This window comes from Ranitomeya variabilis, chromosome 2 (assembly GCF_051348905.1).
Source record: "Ranitomeya variabilis isolate aRanVar5 chromosome 2, aRanVar5.hap1, whole genome shotgun sequence".
In the NCBI taxonomy this organism is placed as follows: Eukaryota; Metazoa; Chordata; class Amphibia; order Anura; family Dendrobatidae; genus Ranitomeya; species Ranitomeya variabilis.
Genome location: NC_135233.1, coordinates 1,061,241,410 through 1,061,259,541, shown reverse-complemented (window position 1 = coordinate 1,061,259,541; position 18,132 = coordinate 1,061,241,410).

Here is an 18,132-nt window from a genome sequence, read left to right as displayed (position 1 = left end):
TCCATCATCTGTCAGTCCATCATCTGTCCGTCCATCATCTGTCAGTCCATCCTCTATTTATCCATCCTCTGTCCGTCCATCCTCTGTATGTCCAGCCTCTGTCTGTCCATCCTCTGTCACTCCAACCTCTGTCCGTCCATCCTTTGTCCGTCCATCCTCTGTCCGTCCATCCTCTGTCCATCCATCCTCTGTCAGTCCATACTCTGTCTGTCCATCCTCTGTCCAGCCTCTGTATATGCTCTGTCCATCCATTCTCTGTCCGTCCATCCTCTGTCCATCCATCCTCTGTCCGTCCATCCTTTGTCCGTCCATCCTCTATTTATCCATCCTCTGTCCATCCATCCTCTGTCAGTCCATACTCTGTCCATTCATCCATCCTCTGTCCATCCATCATCTGTCTGTCCATCCTCTGTCCGTCCATTGTCTGTCCATCCATTGTCTGTCAGTCCATCCTCTGTCTTTTCCATCCTCTATGTGTTCATCCTCTGTCAGTCCATCCTCTCTCCATCCATCTTCTTTCCGTCCATCCTCTGTCAGTCCATCATCGGTCCTTCCATCCTCTGTCCGTCCATCATCTGTCTGTCCATCCTCTGTTTATCCATCCTCTGTCAGTCCATCGTCTGTCAGTCCATCCTCTGTCCGTCCATCCTCTGTTAGTCCATCATCTGTCAGTCCGTCCTCTGTCCGTCCATCCTCTGTCCATCCATCCTTTGTCCGTCCATCCTCTGTCCGTCCATCGTCTATCCGTCCATCCTCTGTCCGTCCATCATCTGTCCGTTCATCGTCTGTCCATCCATCGCCTGTCAGTCCATCCTCTGTCCATCCTCTGTCCGTCCATTCTCTATCCGTCCATCCTCTGTCAGTCCATCCTCTCTCCGTCCATCATCTGTCCGTCCATCCTTTGTCTGTCCATCCTCTGTCCGTCCATCATCTGTCCGTCCATCCTTTGTCCGTTCATCGTCTGTCCATCCATCGTCTGTCAGTCCATCCTCTGTCAATCCTCTGTCCATCCATCCTCTGTCCGTCCATCCTCTGTCAGTCCATCCTCTGTCCGTCCATCCTCTGTCCGTCCATCGTCTGTCAGTCTATCGTCTGTCAGTCCATCATCTATCCGTCCATCCTCTATCCTCTCTTCTCTCTCTCATCAAACTAATATCTATTCCATTCTTCATTTATTCCTTTTTTATTACTTCCATTTTTTAAGTCTATTTGCCCTTTTCGTTTTACTCTTTACATTTACAGTTGTGCTAAAAAGTTTACATACCCCGGCAGAATTTTTGCTTTTTTGGCCTTTTTTCAGAGAATATGAATGATAATACCAAAACTTTTCTCCACCCACGGTTAGTGGTTGGGTGAAGCCATTTATTGTAACACTACTGTGTTTTCTCTTTTTAAATCATAATGACAACCCAAAACATCCAAATGACCCTGATCAAAAGTTCACATACCTGGTGATTTTGGCCTGATAACCTGCACAGAAGTTGACACAAATGGGTTTGAATGGCTACTAAAGGTAATATCCTCGCCTGTGACCTATTTGCTTGTAATCAGTGTGTGTGCATAAAAGCTGAGTGAGTTTCTCAAAACCAGACAGACTCTTGCATCTTTCATCCAGCCACTGACGTTTCTGGATTGTGAGTCAAGGGGAAAGCAAAAGAATTGTCAACCGATCTATCGGAAAAGGTAGTTGAACTGTAAAAACCAGAAAGAGATACAAAAAGATATCCAAGGAATTGATAATGCCAGTCAGCAGCGTTCAAATGGAAAACCAGGGGCTCTGTAAAAACAAAACCACGGTCAGGTAGACCAACAAAAATGTCCTCCACAACTGCCAGGAAAATTGTTCGGAATGCAAAGAAAAACCCACAAATAATCAGCTGAAATACAGGACTCTGAAAACTAGCGGTGTGGCTATTTCAAGATGCACCATAAGGAGGCATGGGCTGCATGGTCGAGTCGCCAGAAGAAAGCCATTACTGCGCAAATGCCACAGAGTATCTCACCTACAATACGCACAGCAGCACAGAGACAAGCCCCAAAACTTCTGGAGCAAGGTAATTTGGTGTGAGGAGACCAAAATTGAACTTTTTGGCCACAACCATAAACGTTACATTTGCAGAGACGTCAACAAGGCCTATGAAAGGAACACCATTCCTACTGTAAAGCACAGAGGTGGATCGCTGATGTTTTGGGGATGTGTGTGCTACAAAGGCACAGGAAACTTGGTCAAAGTTGAGGGAAAGATGAATGCAGCACGTTATCAGCAAATACTGGAGACATATTTTCACTCATCAGCCCGGAAGCTGCGCATGGGATGAACTTGGACGTTCCAACATGACAACAATCCAAAACACAAAGCCAACTCGACCTGTCATTGGCTACAGCAGAACAAAGTGAAGGTTCTGAAGTGGCCATCTCAGTCTCCTGACCTCAATATCATTGAGCCATTCTGGGGAGATCTCAAGCACGCTGTTCATGCTGGACAGCCCAGGAATTTACAGGAACGGGAGGCTTTTTGCCAAGAAGAGTGGGCAGCTTTACCATCTGAGAAAATAAAGAACCTCATCCACAACTACCACAAAAGACTCCAAGCTGTCATTGATGTTAGAGGGGGCAATACACAGTATTAAGAAATGGGGTGTGTGAGCTTTTCATCAGGGTCATTTGGATGTTTTGAGTTGTCATTATGATTTAGAAAGAAAACACAGTAGTTTGACAATAAACCACTAACAATGAGTGGAAAAAAGTTTTGGTGTTATCATTCATATTCTCTGAAAAAAGGCCAAGAAAGCAAACAATTCTGCCGGGGTATGTAAAGGTTTGAGCACAACTGTATATTTGCATTCAAACCATCCTTCCCTCATTCCTGAACCCCTTTCTTCGTTCTTCCTTACTGCTTTCACTCCTTCCTTCCCTCCTCCATTCTTTCCTTTCTTCCTTCATTCCTTCCTTCACCACCACCCATTCTTCTCTCCATCCTTCCTTTCCCCATTAATTCCTTCCTCCCTTTAGTCCTTCCCTCCTTTCCTTCATGCCCCTCCCTCTTTAATTCCTTGTTCCCTTCCTCCTTTCTTCCTTCCTGCTTTCCTTTCTTACCTGCTTCCTTTCCTTCATTCCTTTCATCCTTCCTCTATTCCCTCCATTCTTTCTTAACTCCTTCCCAATTTTTCTTCCTTCCTCTTTCCTTCTTCACCCTTCCCTGTCTCCTTCCTTCATTGCTTAAGTCTTTACATTTATTTACTCATTGAAACCATCCTCCCCTCATGCCTTTACCCCTTCCTTCCTTTCTTCCTTCTATCCTGCCTTCCATTCCTTCCTTCTCTCCCTCTTTAACTCCATCCTCATTTTTTCTTCCTGTTTTTTTCTGTCTCCTTCCTTCCCTCCTTCCTTCCTTAACTCCTTTCCTCTTTATCTTTCCTTTTTCGTTCTCTTTCCTTCTCTCTTTCCCAACCTCCCTCCTTCATTTAGTCTTTATAGTTATAGTCCCATTCAAACATCCTCCTCTCATTCCTTCACCCCTTTCTTCCTCCACTTCCTCATCCTTCATTCCTTTCCTTCCCACCCTTCTTTTCTTTCTCTCCTTCCGTTTCCCTACCTTCCTTCTTTGACTCCTCTTTTTTCCTTCCTTTTTCTTTGCTTTACTTCCCTCCCATTACCATTCCAATCTATCTTGTGCTTCTTTCCTTTTTCTCCCCTTTTGTTTCCTCTTCCGTTGTACAGTGCGGTGGGCTGTGTAATGTGAAGGATGTCGGATTGTTGTTACCTTTCTACAACTCCTTGTTGCTCTCCATCCGATCCGATCACTTCCCAGATGTCCATTTTTCTGTTGCTTCTGATTTGTCTTCATAACTTGAACATGAGAGTAATTACAATGAGTTGTTAGTAATTGCAGGTGACCCGCAGGTGGCCGGGTCCTCCAAGATGTAATTTGTGTCCAAAATGAGGTCACGATCATCTGATCTTATTTGTTTCTAACTTTCTAAATCAAATACTGCGGTTTTGCTTCAAAGAAAATATATAAAAAATATAAAATGTATAAATGTATAAATGTATAAATGTATTATCATTCAGCATTCTGCATTGAAAACAAGAACGAATGCAAATATGTATAAACTCATATATGTACTCACATCCAGACTGCTGTTATAGGGGGGCTACACATCACACACCCAGACTGCTGTTAGAGGGGGGCTACACATTACACATCCAGACTGCTGTTATAGGGGGGCTACACATTACACATCCAGACTGCTGTTATAGGGGGGCTACACATTACACATCCAGGCTGCTGTTATAGGGGGGCTACACATTACACATCCAGGCTGCTGTTATAGGGGGGCTACACATTACACACCCAGACTGCTGTTATAGGGGGGCTACACATTACACACCCAGACTGCTGTTATAGGGGGGCTACACATTACACACCCAGACTGCTGTTATAGGGGGGCTACACATTACACACCGAGACTGCTGTTATAGGGGGGCTACACATTACACATCCAGACTGCTGTTATAGGGGGCTACACATTACACACCCAGACTGCTGTTATAGGGGGGCTACACATTACACACCAAGACTGCTGTTATAGGGGGGCTACACATTACACACCCAGACTGCTGTTATAGGGGGGCTACACATTACACACCGAGACTGCTGTTATAGGGGGGCTACACATTACACATCCAGACTGCTGTTATAGGGGGGCTACACATCACACACCCAGACTGCTGTTATAGGGGGGCTACACATTACACATCCAGACTGCTGTTATAGGGGGGCTACACATTACACACCCAGACTGCTGTTATAGGGGGGCTACACATTACACACCAAGACTGCTGTTATAGGGGGCTACACATTACACACCCAGACTGCTGTTATAGGGGGGCTACACATTACACACCCAGACTGCTGTTATAGGGGGGCTACACATTACACACCGAGACTGCTGTTATAGGGGGGCTACACATTACACATCCAGACTGCTGTTATAGGGGGGCTACACATCACACACCCAGACTGCTGTTATAGGGGGGCTACACATTACACATCCAGACTGCTGTTATAGGGGGGCTACACATTACACATCCAGACTGCTGTTATAGGGGGGCTACACATTACACATCCAGACTGCTGTTATAGGGGGGCTACACATTACACACCCAGACTGCTGTTATAGGGGGGCTACACATCACACACCCAGACTGCTGTTATAGGGGGGCTACACATTACACACCCAGACTGCTGTTATAGGGGGGCTACACATTACACACCAAAACTGCTGTTATAGGGGGGCTACACATTACACACCGAGACTGCTGTTATAGGGGGGCTACACATTACACATCCAGGCTGCTGTTATAGGGGGGCTACACATTACACACCCAGACTGCTGTTATAGGGGGGCTACACATCACACACCCAGACTGCTGTTATAGGGGGGCTACACATTACACACCCAGACTGCTGTTATAGGGGGGCTACACATCACACACCCAGACTGCTGTTATAGGGGGGCTACACATCACACACCCAGACTGCTGTTATAGGGGGGCTACACATTACACACCGAGACTGCTGTTATAGGGGGGCTACACATTACACATCCAGACTGCTGTTATAGGGGGGCTACACATTACACATCCAGACTGCTGTTATAGGGGGGCTACACATTACACATCCAGACTGCTGTTATAGGGGGGCTACACATTACACACCCAGACTGCTGTTATAGGGGGGCTACACATCACACACCCAGACTGCTGTTATAGGGGGGCTACACATTACACACCCAGACTGCTGTTATAGGGGGGCTACACATTACACACCAAGACTGCTGTTATAGGGGGGCTACACATTACACACCGAGACTGCTGTTATAGGGGGGCTACACATTACACATCCAGGCTGCTGTTATAGGGGGGCTACACATTACACACCCAGACTGCTGTTATAGGGGGGCTACACATCACACACCCAGACTGCTGTTATAGGGGGGCTACACATCACACACCCAGACTGCTGTTATAGGGGGGCTACACATTACACACCCAGACTGCTGTTATAGGGGGGCTACACATTACACATCCAGACTGCTGTTATAAGGGGGGCTACACATTACACATCCAGACTGCTGTTATAGGGGGGCTACACATTACACATCCAGACTGCTGTTATAGGGGGGCTACACATTACACACCCAGACTGCTGTTATAGGGGGGCTACACATCACACACCCAGACTGCTGTTATAGGGGGGCTACACATTACACACCGAGACTGCTGTTATAGGGGGGCTACACATTACACACCGAGGCTGCTGTTATAGGGGGGCTACACATTACACATCCAGGCTGCTGTTATAGGGGGGCTACACATTACACACCCAGACTGCTGTTATAGGGGGGCTACACATTACACACCGAGACTGCTGTTATAGGGGGGCTACACATTAGACATCCAGACTGCTGTTATAGGGGGGCTACACATCACACACCCAGACTGCTGTTATAGGGGGGCTACACATTACACACCCAGACTGCTGTTATAGGGGGGCTACACATTACACACCGAGACTGCTGTTATAGGGGGGCTACACATTACACATCCAGGCTGCTGTTATAGAGGAGCTACACATTACACACCCAGACTGCTGTTATAGGGGGGCTACACATCACACACCCAGACTGCTGTTATAGGGGGGCTACACATTACACACCCAGACTGCTGTTATAGGGGGGCTACACATTACACACCCAGACTGCTGTTATAGGGGGGCTACACATTACACATCCAGGCTGCTGTTATAGGGGGCTACACATTACACATCCAGACTGCTGTTATAGGGGGGCTCCACACTACACATCCAAACTGTCATTTTAGGGGGCTCCAGACTACACATCCAGACTGCTGTTATAAAGGGGCTATAGACTACACATCCAGAATGCTGTTATAGGGGGGCTCCACACTGCACATCCACACTGCTGTTTTAGGGGCTCCACACTGCACATCCACACTGCTGTTTTAGGGGCCTCCACACTACACATCCAGACTGCTGTGTTAGGGGACTCCACACTGCACATCCAGACTGCTGTTTTAGGGGGGTCCACACTACACATCCAAATTGCTGTTTTAGGGGGCCCCAAGACTGCACATCCAGACTACTGCCTTCAAGGGGTCCAGACTACACATCCAAACTGCTATTATAGGGGGCTCCTGACTACATATTCAGACTACTCCTATATGGGTCTCTAGAGTACATATCCAGACTGCTGCTATAGGGGGGTCTAGACTATGTACCCAGACTGCTGTTATTGGGGTCTCAAGACTAGAGATGAGCGAATATTTCAATGTTCGGTTCAGATTACGTTCGCCAAATTTGGCAATATTTGCCGATTAATTCGTTGAATATTTGCCAAACATAGCCGAACGCCATTCACGTCAATGGGAGGCAAAAATAAACGAATGCACGTCACCTTATAATGGCCCCAAATGCTGCCAATACACATCAAATGAGGGACAGACACCAGGAAAGTGGCCTCAATTCACCCACAGTACAAATTGCAGCATGGAACTGCAACAATCAGCCAGGCCTAAGGTATTGAGGTCTGGGCCAGCATTTACAGCTTTCAATTGAACGTCACAGTAAAACGAGGTGGGTGAGGGATCGGTGTAGGGCCCCTTTGCAGGGAACTCTGATACCACATGCAACACCTCTACCTGCTTTCATGCTGAGCCACACTCAGGTGGCACAAATATCAGTTTTGTAGACTACCATTGTCAGAAAAATTTAAGGATAGTAACACGGGTAGTTGAGTCTAAGAAAGTGGAGTCCTGACAGTCTCGGAGGCATACTGCTACAGCCGACACACATCAAGGAGACCCAACCAGGAGTGTTCACTTTACTAAAAATTATTGGCAGACACCACAAAAGTGGCATCAATTTCACCACAGTAGAAATAGTATAATAGGGACCGGCAGGTGTTCCACTACACCCAATGCAGCCAACCAGGAGTGTTCACATTTTAAAAAATGTGGGTCTGACACCACCAAAGTGGAATAACTGTCACGAGAATAGAAATAGTATAATTGGGACCGAGACGTCTTCCAGTAAGCTACCCCAGCAGATGTAGACCATGACTGTTCACATTTCCTCAAATTTGTGTTAACATCAGCAGCAGCCACAGCAGGCACAGAAGCCACACTAAAGATATCACAGAATGCAGTTACGTGACATTAATGCATCACACTAAAAAATGCAATATCACCTGGTCTGTACAGTCAGCGATTGCGGTGCAAAAGTCCTTGGAGATCCATGACTTGTTCATCTTGATGAAAGTTAGACAGTCTACACTTTCAGGGGACAGCCGGATGTGCTTATCCGTCGTGACACCACCAGCAGTGCTGAAGACATGTTCTGAGAGAACTCTTGCTGCTGCGCACGATGAAACCTCCAAGGCGTGTGAGGTGAGCTCAGACCACTCATCAACTTTGGAAGACCAAATGTGAAAGGGTCCAAACCCTCCCTGATGTTACTGTTTTTTAGTTCTAGTTACTCCTGCACCATCCTCTTCATTCATTCACCACGTGTAAGACTTGGACTCTGTTGTGCTGGTGCACGAGTTGGTCTGAAAAAAAGTGTTAAAGTGTTAAAGGACTCACAGAAATTGGTTCTTCCACTTCCACCACTGCTGCTGCTAATGTTTTGGCGTTGACGAAATGATGTGCTGGAGTTTGGAAGTCTATAGCTACAATGCGAACTGTGTGCTTCACTGCTCTCTTGGGGAAAAGCTCACTTAAGTTTGTGTAAAAGCGTGTTTCGATACTCCGGTATTTGCGGGTGTCTTTCTAGGGCGGGAATCATCTGGCAAAATTTGGTTTTACAACGTGGATCTAATAAAGTGGCAAGCATAAAGTAGTCAGCATTATTCCTAATCATAACTATACGGGGATCATGTTGCAGATAGTGCAGCAAGAAGGCATTGATATGTCGGCCTCCATCATGAGGTCCAAGCCCATGCTGTGCTGGTGGCTGGGTAACAATGAGGCTCGTTTCCTCCGTCACCTCCTGCCAACCACGAACAATAGAGAGGGGACAATTATCCTCTTCATCTGACAGTTGCTCGCATATCACCTCTTTCTCCTCCATTTGTTCCTCAGATCTTGCACGTTCGATAACAGTTTCTGCTATCACCAGCACCCCCTCAATCGCAGTAATCCACCCTCCCTTGGCACCCACCTGTGTGACAACAGTCTTGAACTTAGAGACAATGTTATCCCTTCCGCATCTTCCTCTGCTTCCTCCACTTCTTCTGGGACCACCATCTCCTCCCGCAGGCTATTCAAAGTCTGCTCCAGCATATAATGACCGGAATAGTGATGCCGATGATGTCATCAGCGCTAACCATCTTAGTAGCCATTTCACAATTGTGCAGAAGGGAGCAGTGGTCCTTAATCTGTGCTCACTCTATAAACGTGATATGCGCCACGTCCGTACTGCATTGGTCTAGGCTATATGACATACTGCATCAGAGCTCATTGCTGCTGCAACATGTGCAGAGTGGAGTTCCACCGTGTCGGCACATCACACCTGAACCTGTTAACTGGCATGGACAAAGACCTTGTATCGATGTAAGTTGATGAGCAGAGGGGTGTGAACAGTGGAAATGAGCACACAGCTTACGTGTTTTTTGGAGCAGCTCACCCAGGCCAGGATAATGGCTGAGAAAATGCTGTACCACCAGGCTGAGGACGTGAGCCATGCAAGGCATGTGTGTGAGCTTGTCTCGTCATAGGGCCGCCACCAGGGTCGCATCGTTATTGGACACGGCCTTTCCTGGATGCAGGTTCAGTGGAGATAGCCATTGATCAAACTCAGCCTGGAGAGCAGTCCACAATTCTTCAGCTGTATGACTGAGATCTCCAAGGCATATCAATTTTAATATTGCCTGATTGCGGTGAGCCCTGGCTGCGCAGTACTTAAGTGGTGGGGATTCGCTCTGCACTGTTGGAACGCGTGTCTCATTAAGGTAGAGGTTGTGGTCGCGAGTGTAGGCCCAAGAGGAGATAGAGGAGGCAGAATCAGTGGAGGAAGTGTTAAATGTAGAGGTTTGTCCTGCAAGCCTTGGGGATTCCAAGAATTCTGGAGCAGCGCCTGCCCCCACAGCCACCAAAATCACTCAGTGCCCAGTCAGCGAGATGTAATGCCCTTGGCCATGCTTACTCCTCCAAGTGTCTGTGGTGAAATGCACCCTGACAGAGATTTTGTCAAGGAACGGGTGATGTCTGCGACATGTTGGCGTAGCGCAGGCGCAGGCAGTAATGGCGACTGGGTAATTGATACTGGGGGATTACGATGGCCATCAGCTTTCGGAAACCATCTGTATCTACCAGGCAGAAAGTCAGCATTTCTGTGGCCAACAAATTGGAGATGGTGGAGTTCAACCTCTTAGCTTTGTCATGCGTAGGAGGAAGCAATCTTTTACGTGACCACAACTGTGGAACTGTGGGCTGGCTGCAGTGCTGAGAGAGGGTGGAGTATGGTGAACCGGACAAACTGCTGGACCATGAGGGAGATGCAGGCGGAGATGTTACTGTGGATTGATAAACTCGTGGTGTTCTCGTTCTCTGAGATCAGTCAAAAACAGCAGGCATGTCCGCTTCCGTTACAGCTGAAGGAGGCCTCTCAGTCAGTGTAACTGGAGCGTATAAAGAACCCAAGGTTCTGTGGTCGAAGACCTGCGTCTCAATAGTTGGAACGGTAACAGAGGAGGAGGAATAAGCAGCAGATGCAATTGATGGGTCGGCTGATGATTGATGAGGTTCTCTGGTCCGCATTTTTGCACAGTAGGATTCCCACAGTAAAGCATGTTGATTGCGCATGTGAAGGTTCATACATGTAGTAGTCATATTATTGCACTTCTTACCTTGACTCAGTTTTTTTGTTGCAAAGTTGGCAGATTATGTGAGCTGGCTCATCCTTTGCAGTGTCAAAAAAAGGCCCAGGCTAGGCAACCCTTGCCACCCTGGTGAGCTGCAGACCCGTGGACGATGCTGGTCAGAGGCCCAGTTGTGGCTGAGGATGCATCGCTCGTCGTGTCTTCGACGTACAGCGCAACGTAACCTCCTCGTCTTACTCCTCAGATGACCTACTCAGCTGTGTGTCTCTATGTTCATGCCAACTGGGATCTAACAGCTCATCATCATCATCCTCTGTGTTATCACATTCCTCACCATTGTAGTCACCCTCCTCCTCTTCTTGCCCTAATAGCACACTACAGAAGAACAGAAGAATTTTTCGTGGCCTCTGGATCAGGTCTCTATAACACACTAGATGCTACAAACTATTTTAATGTAAAGTTTTACTGTATGATGTTAATAACAAGAATTTGTTTGTGACCTCTGGATCAGGCCTCTACAGCTTAATTTCAATCCAACCAAATGACACGGCAGGTTGTCTAACTTTTTCAAACTAAAATATTATAATTTTTTTAAAATGTGCCTTAGATCTGCAGTTTCATATCACCACCACAAAATGACAATGTGGGATGCAGCAGGCTGTTTCACATTTAGCAACAGAAAAAAATATAACTTTTTTTAAAATGCCCTTAGGTCTGCAGACAGTTTTATATCACCACAGCATTAAATTACAAGGTGGGATATAGCAGGCTGTTTAATATTTATTCACTATCTACTTGTTAATTAGAATGCTATACTCATGCATGGATCACAATGCAAGCAGTGCACAACACGTGTCCTGCTGGCTTTCTTTGTGGACTTCAGTAATGTTCAAAAAAGAAAAAAAAAGTGCTGGAAGGTAAATTTTACAGCCACGCTGGACACTATCTAGCTGCACTATCTGACTGATGTACAACCGCCTAACTAGCTAAAATCTTGCTTTTAACAGTGGCAGCATCAGGAGCAGCGCTGTTACAGTGTCAAAATGGTGCTAAAACAAAATGTCCGCTATTTGTATGGAGAGGGACATGTGATTTCAGCAGCCAATGATACAAGCCGTAGTGTCAGGACGTTGTGGGTGTTTCCTGTGCCCTGATTGGCTAGTCGCAATGTGCACACATAAAGTTAGGGGAAAAAAACAACTGCAGTTCTGTGCTTAGAAGAGCGCCGCGCCTCTGAGCTCTGCAAACCCCCTCCCCTCATCAAACCCGTGCCAAACGCACAAGATACACCGCCATTATCATTGCTAAAGTGCTGAAAATATTTTTGTGGCAATGCAAATATTTTCCCGCACTTTTACCGAATGTTACCGATATTATACAATTTTGCTTGGGTTTCCGATCACAAATCCGAATGTGGCATATTTGTGCCGAATTCATGTTTGGCGAACGATTTCCGAACAAATTTTCTCATCACTACTCAAGACGACACATCCACATTGCTGTTATAGGGAGCTCCAGACTGCTGTTATAGGGGGCTGCAGACTACACATCCAGACTGCTGTTATAGGGGGCTGCAGACTACACACCCAGACTGCTGTTATAGGGGGCTGCAGACTACACATCCAGACTGCTGTTATAGGGGGCTCCAGACTACACACCCAGACTGCTGTTATAGGGGGCTGCAGACTACACATCCAGACTGCTGTTATAGGGGGGCTCCAGACTACACATCCAGACTGCTGTTATAGGGGGCTCCAGACTACACATCCAGACTGCTGTTATAGGGGGGCTCCAGACTACACATCCAGACTGCTGTTATAGGGGGCTCCAGACTACACATCCAGACTGCTGTTATAGGGGGGCTCCAGACTACACATCCAGACTGCTGTTATAGGGGGCTGCAGACTACACACCCAGACTGCTGTTATAGGGGGCTCCATACTACACACCCAGACTGCTGTTATAGGGGGCTCCAGACTACACACCCAGACTGCTGTTATAGGGGGCTCCAGACTACACACCCAGACTGCTGTTATAGGGGGCTCCAGACTACACACCCAGACTGCTGTTATAGGGGGCTGCAGACTACACATCCAGACTGCTGTTATAGGGGGCTCCAGACTACACATCCAGACTGCTGTTATAGGGGGCTCCAGACTACACACCCAGACTGCTGTTATAGGGGGCTGCAGACTACACATCCAGACTGCTGTTATAGGGGGCTCCACACTACACATCCAGACTGCTGTTATAGGGGGCTCCAGACTACACATCCAGACTGCTGTTATAGGGGGCTGCAGACTACACATCCAGACTGCTGTTATAGGGGGCTGCAGACTACACACCCAGACTGCTGTTATAGGGGGCTCCATACTACACATCCAGACTGCTGTTATAGGGGGCTCCAGACTACACATCCAGACTGCTGTTATAGGGGGCTCCAGACTACACATCCACACTGCTGTTATAGGGGGCTCCAGACTACACATCCAGACTGCTGTTATAGGGGGCTGCAGACTACACACCCAGACTGCTGTTATAGGGGGCTCCAGACTACACATCCAGACTGCTGTTATAGGGGGGCTCCAGACTACACATCCAGACTGCTGTTATAGGGGGCTGCAGACTACACATCCAGACTGCTGTTATAGGGGGCTGCAGACTACACACCCAGACTGCTGTTATAGGGGGCTCCATACTACACATCCAGACTGCTGTTATAGGGGGCTCCAGACTACACATCCAGACTGCTGTTATAGGGGGCTCCAGACTACACATCCACACTGCTGTTATAGGGGGCTCCAGACTACACATCCAGACTGCTGTTATAGGGGGCTGCAGACTACACACCCAGACTGCTGTTATAGGGGGCTCCAGACTACACATCCAGACTGCTGTTATAGGGGGGCTCCAGACTACACATCCAGACTGCTGTTATAGGGGGCTGCAGACTACACACCCAGACTGCTGTTATAGGGGGCTCCATACTACACATCCAGACTGCTGTTATAGGGGGCTCCAGACTACACATCCAGACTGCTGTTATAGGGGGCTGCAGACTACACACCCAGACTGCTGTTATAGGGGGCTCCAGACTACACACCCAGACTGCTGTTATAGGGGGCTCCAGACTACACACCCAGACTGCTGTTATAGGGGGGCTCCAGACTACACATCCACACTGCTGTTATAGGGGGCTCCAGACTACACACCCAGACTGCTGTTATAGGGGGCTGCAGACTACACATCCAGACTGCTGTTATAGGGGGCTCCAGACTACACATCCAGACTGCTGTTATAGGGGGCTGCAGACTACACATCCAGACTGCTGTTATAGGGGGCTGCAGACTACACACCCAGACTGCTGTTATAGGGGGCTCCATACTACACATCCAGACTGCTGTTATAGGGGGCTCCAGACTACACATCCACACTGCTGTTATAGGGGGCTCCAGACTACACATCCAGACTGCTGTTATAGGGGGCTGCAGACTACACACCCAGACTGCTGTTATAGGGGGCTCCAGACTACACATCCAGACTGCTGTTATAGGGGGGCTCCAGACTACACATCCAGACTGCTGTTATAGGGGGCTGCAGACTACACACCCAGACTGCTGTTATAGGGGGCTCCATACTACACATCCAGACTGCTGTTATAGGGGGCTCCAGACTACACATCCAGACTGCTGTTATAGGGGGCTGCAGACTACACACCCAGACTGCTGTTATAGGGGGCTCCAGACTACACACCCAGACTGCTGTTATAGGGGGCTCCAGACTACACACCCAGACTGCTGTTATAGGGGGGCTCCAGACTACACACCCAGACTGCTGTTATAGGGGGCTCCAGACTACACATCCAGACTGCTGTTATAGGGGGCTCCAGACTACACACCCAGACTGCTGTTATAGGGGGCTCCAGACTACACATCCAGACTGCTGTTATAGGGGGCTCCAGACTACACATCCAGACTGCTGTTATAGGGGGCTCCAGACTACACACCCAGACTGCTGTTATAGGGGGCTCCAGACTACACATCCAGACTGCTGTTATAGGGGGCTCCAGACTACACATCCAAACTGCTGCTATAGGGGGCTCCAGACTACACACCCAGACTGCTGTTATAGGGGGCTCCAGACTACACACCCAGACTGCTGTTATAGGGGGGTGCAGACTACACATCCAGTCTGCTGCTATAGGGGGGCTCCAGACTACACACCCAGACTGCTGCTATAGGGGGCTCCAGAATACACCTCCAGACTGCTGTTATAGGGGGCTCCAGACTACACACCCAGACTGCTGTTATAGGGGGCTCCAGACTACACATCCAGACTGCTGTTATAGGGGGGCTCCAGACTACACATCCAAACTGCTGCTATAGGGGGCTCCAGACTACACACCCAGACTGCTGTTATAGGGGGCTCCAGACTACACACCCAGACTGCTGTTATAGGGGGCTCCAGACTACACATCCAGACTGCTGTTATAGGGGGGCTCCAGACTACACACCCAGACTGCTGTTATAGGGGGCTCCAGACTACACCTCCAGACTGCTGTTATAGGGGGGCTCAAGACTATACACCCAGACTGCTGTTATAGGGGGGCTCCAGACTACACCTCCAGACTGCTGTTATAGGGGGGCTCAAGACTATACACCCAGACTGCTGTTATAGGGGGGCTCCAGACTACACACCCAGACTGCTGTTATAGGGGGGCTCCAGACTACACATCCAGACTGCTGTTATAGGGGGGCTCCAGACTACACATCCAAACTGCTGTTATAGGGGGCTCCAGACTACACATCCAGACTGCTGTTATAGGGGGCTCCAGACTACACACCCAGACTGCTGTTATAGGGGGCTCCAGACTACACATCCAGACTGCTGTTATAGGGGGGCTCCAAACTACACACCCAGACTGCTGTTATAGGGGGGCTCCAGACTACAGATCCAGACTGCTGTTATAGGGGGCTCCAGACTACACATCCAGACTGCTGTTATAGGGGGGCTCCAGACTACACACCCAGACTGCTGTTATAGGGGGCTCCAGACTACACATCCAGACTGCTGTTATAGGGGGGTTCCAGACTACACATCCAGACTGCTGTTATAGGGCGCTCCAGACTACACACCCAGACTTCTGTTATAGGGGGGCTCCAGACTACACATCCACACTGCTGTTATAGGGGGCTCCAGACTACACATCCAGACTGCTGTTATAGGGGGCTCCAGACTACACACCCAGACTGCTGTTATAGGGGGGCTCCAGACTACACACCAAGACTGCTGTTATGGGGGCTCCAGACTACACATCCAGACTGCTGTTATAGGGGGCTCCAGACTACACATCCAGACTGCTGTTATAGGGGGCTCCAGACTACACACCCAGACTGCTGTTATAGGGGGGCTCCAGACTACACACCCAGACTGCTGTTATAGGGGGCTCCAGACTACACACCCAGACTGCTGTTATAGGGGGGCTCCAGACTACACATCCAGACTGCTGTTATAGGGGGGCTCCAGACTACACATCCAGACTGCTGTCATAGGGGGCTCCAGACTACACACCCAGACTGCTGTTATAGGGGGCTCCAGACTACACACCCAGACTGCTGTTATAGGGGGCTCCAGACTACACATCCAGAATGCTGTTATAGGGGGCTCCAGACTACACATCCAAACTGCTGCTATAGGGGGCTCCAAACTACACACCCAGACTGCGGTTATAGGGGGGCTCCAGACTACACACCCAGACTGCTGTTATAGGGGGGCTCCATACTACACATCCAGACTGCTGTTATAGGGGGCTCCAGACAACACACCCACACTGCTGTCATAGGGGGCTCCAGACTACACACCCAGACTGCTGTTATAGGGGGGCTCCAGACTACACACCAAGACTGCTGTTATAGGGGGCTCCAGACTACACATCCAGACTGCTGTTATAGGGGGCTCCAGACTACACACCCAGACTGCTGTTATAGGGGGCTCCAGACTACACATCCAGTCTGCTGCTATAGGGGGGCTCCAGACTACACACCCAGACTGCTGTTATAGGGGGCTCCAGACTACACACCCAGACTGCTGTCATAGGGGGGCTCCAGACTACACATCCAGACTGCTGTCATAGGGGGCTCCAGACTACACATCCAGACTGCTGTCATAGGGGGCTCCAGACTACACACCCAGACTGCTGTTATAGGGGGCTCCAGACTACACATCCAGAATGCTGTTATAGGGGGCTCCAGACTACACATCCAAACTGCTGCTATAGGGGGCTCCAGACTACACACCCAGACTGCTGTTATAGGGGGGCTCCAGACTACACACCCAGACTGCTGTTATAGGGGGGCTCCATACTACACATCCAGACTGCTGTTATAGGGGGCTCCAGACAACACACCCAGACTGCTGTCATAGGGGGCTCCAGACTACACATCCAAACTGCTGCTATAGGGGGCTCCAGACTACACATCCAGACTGCTGTTATAGGGGGGCTCCAGACTACACACCCAGACTGCTGTTATAGGGGGCTCCAGACTACACATCCAGACTGCTGTTATAGGGGGCTCCAGACTACACACCAAGACTGCTGTTATGGGGGCTCCAGACTACACACCCAGACTGCTGTTATAGGGGGCTCCAGACTACACACCCAGACTGCTGTTATAGGGGGGCTCCAGACTACACACCAAGACTGCTGTTATGGGGGCTCCAGACTACACACCCAGACTGCTGTTATAGGGGGCTCCAGACTACACACCCACACTGCTGTCATAGGGGGGGCTCCAGACTACACATCCAGACTGCTGTTATAGGGGGGCTCCAGACTACACACCCAGACTGCTGTCATAGGGGGCTCCAGACTACACATCCAGACTGCTGTTATAGGGGGGCTCCAGACTACACACCCAGACTGCTGTTATAGGGGGGCTCCAGACTACACACCAAGACTGCTGTTATGGGGGCTCCAGACTACACACCCAGACTGCTGTTATAGGGGGCTCCAGACTACACATCCAGACTGCTGTCATAGGGGGCTCCAGACTACACATCCAGACTGCTGTTATAGGGGGGCTCCAGACTACACACCCAGACTGCTGTTATAGGGGGGCTCCAGACTACACACCCAGACTGCAGTTATAGGGGGCTCCAGACTACACATCCAGACTGCTGTTATAGGGGGCTCCAGACTACACACCCAGACTGCTGTTATAGGGGGGCTCCA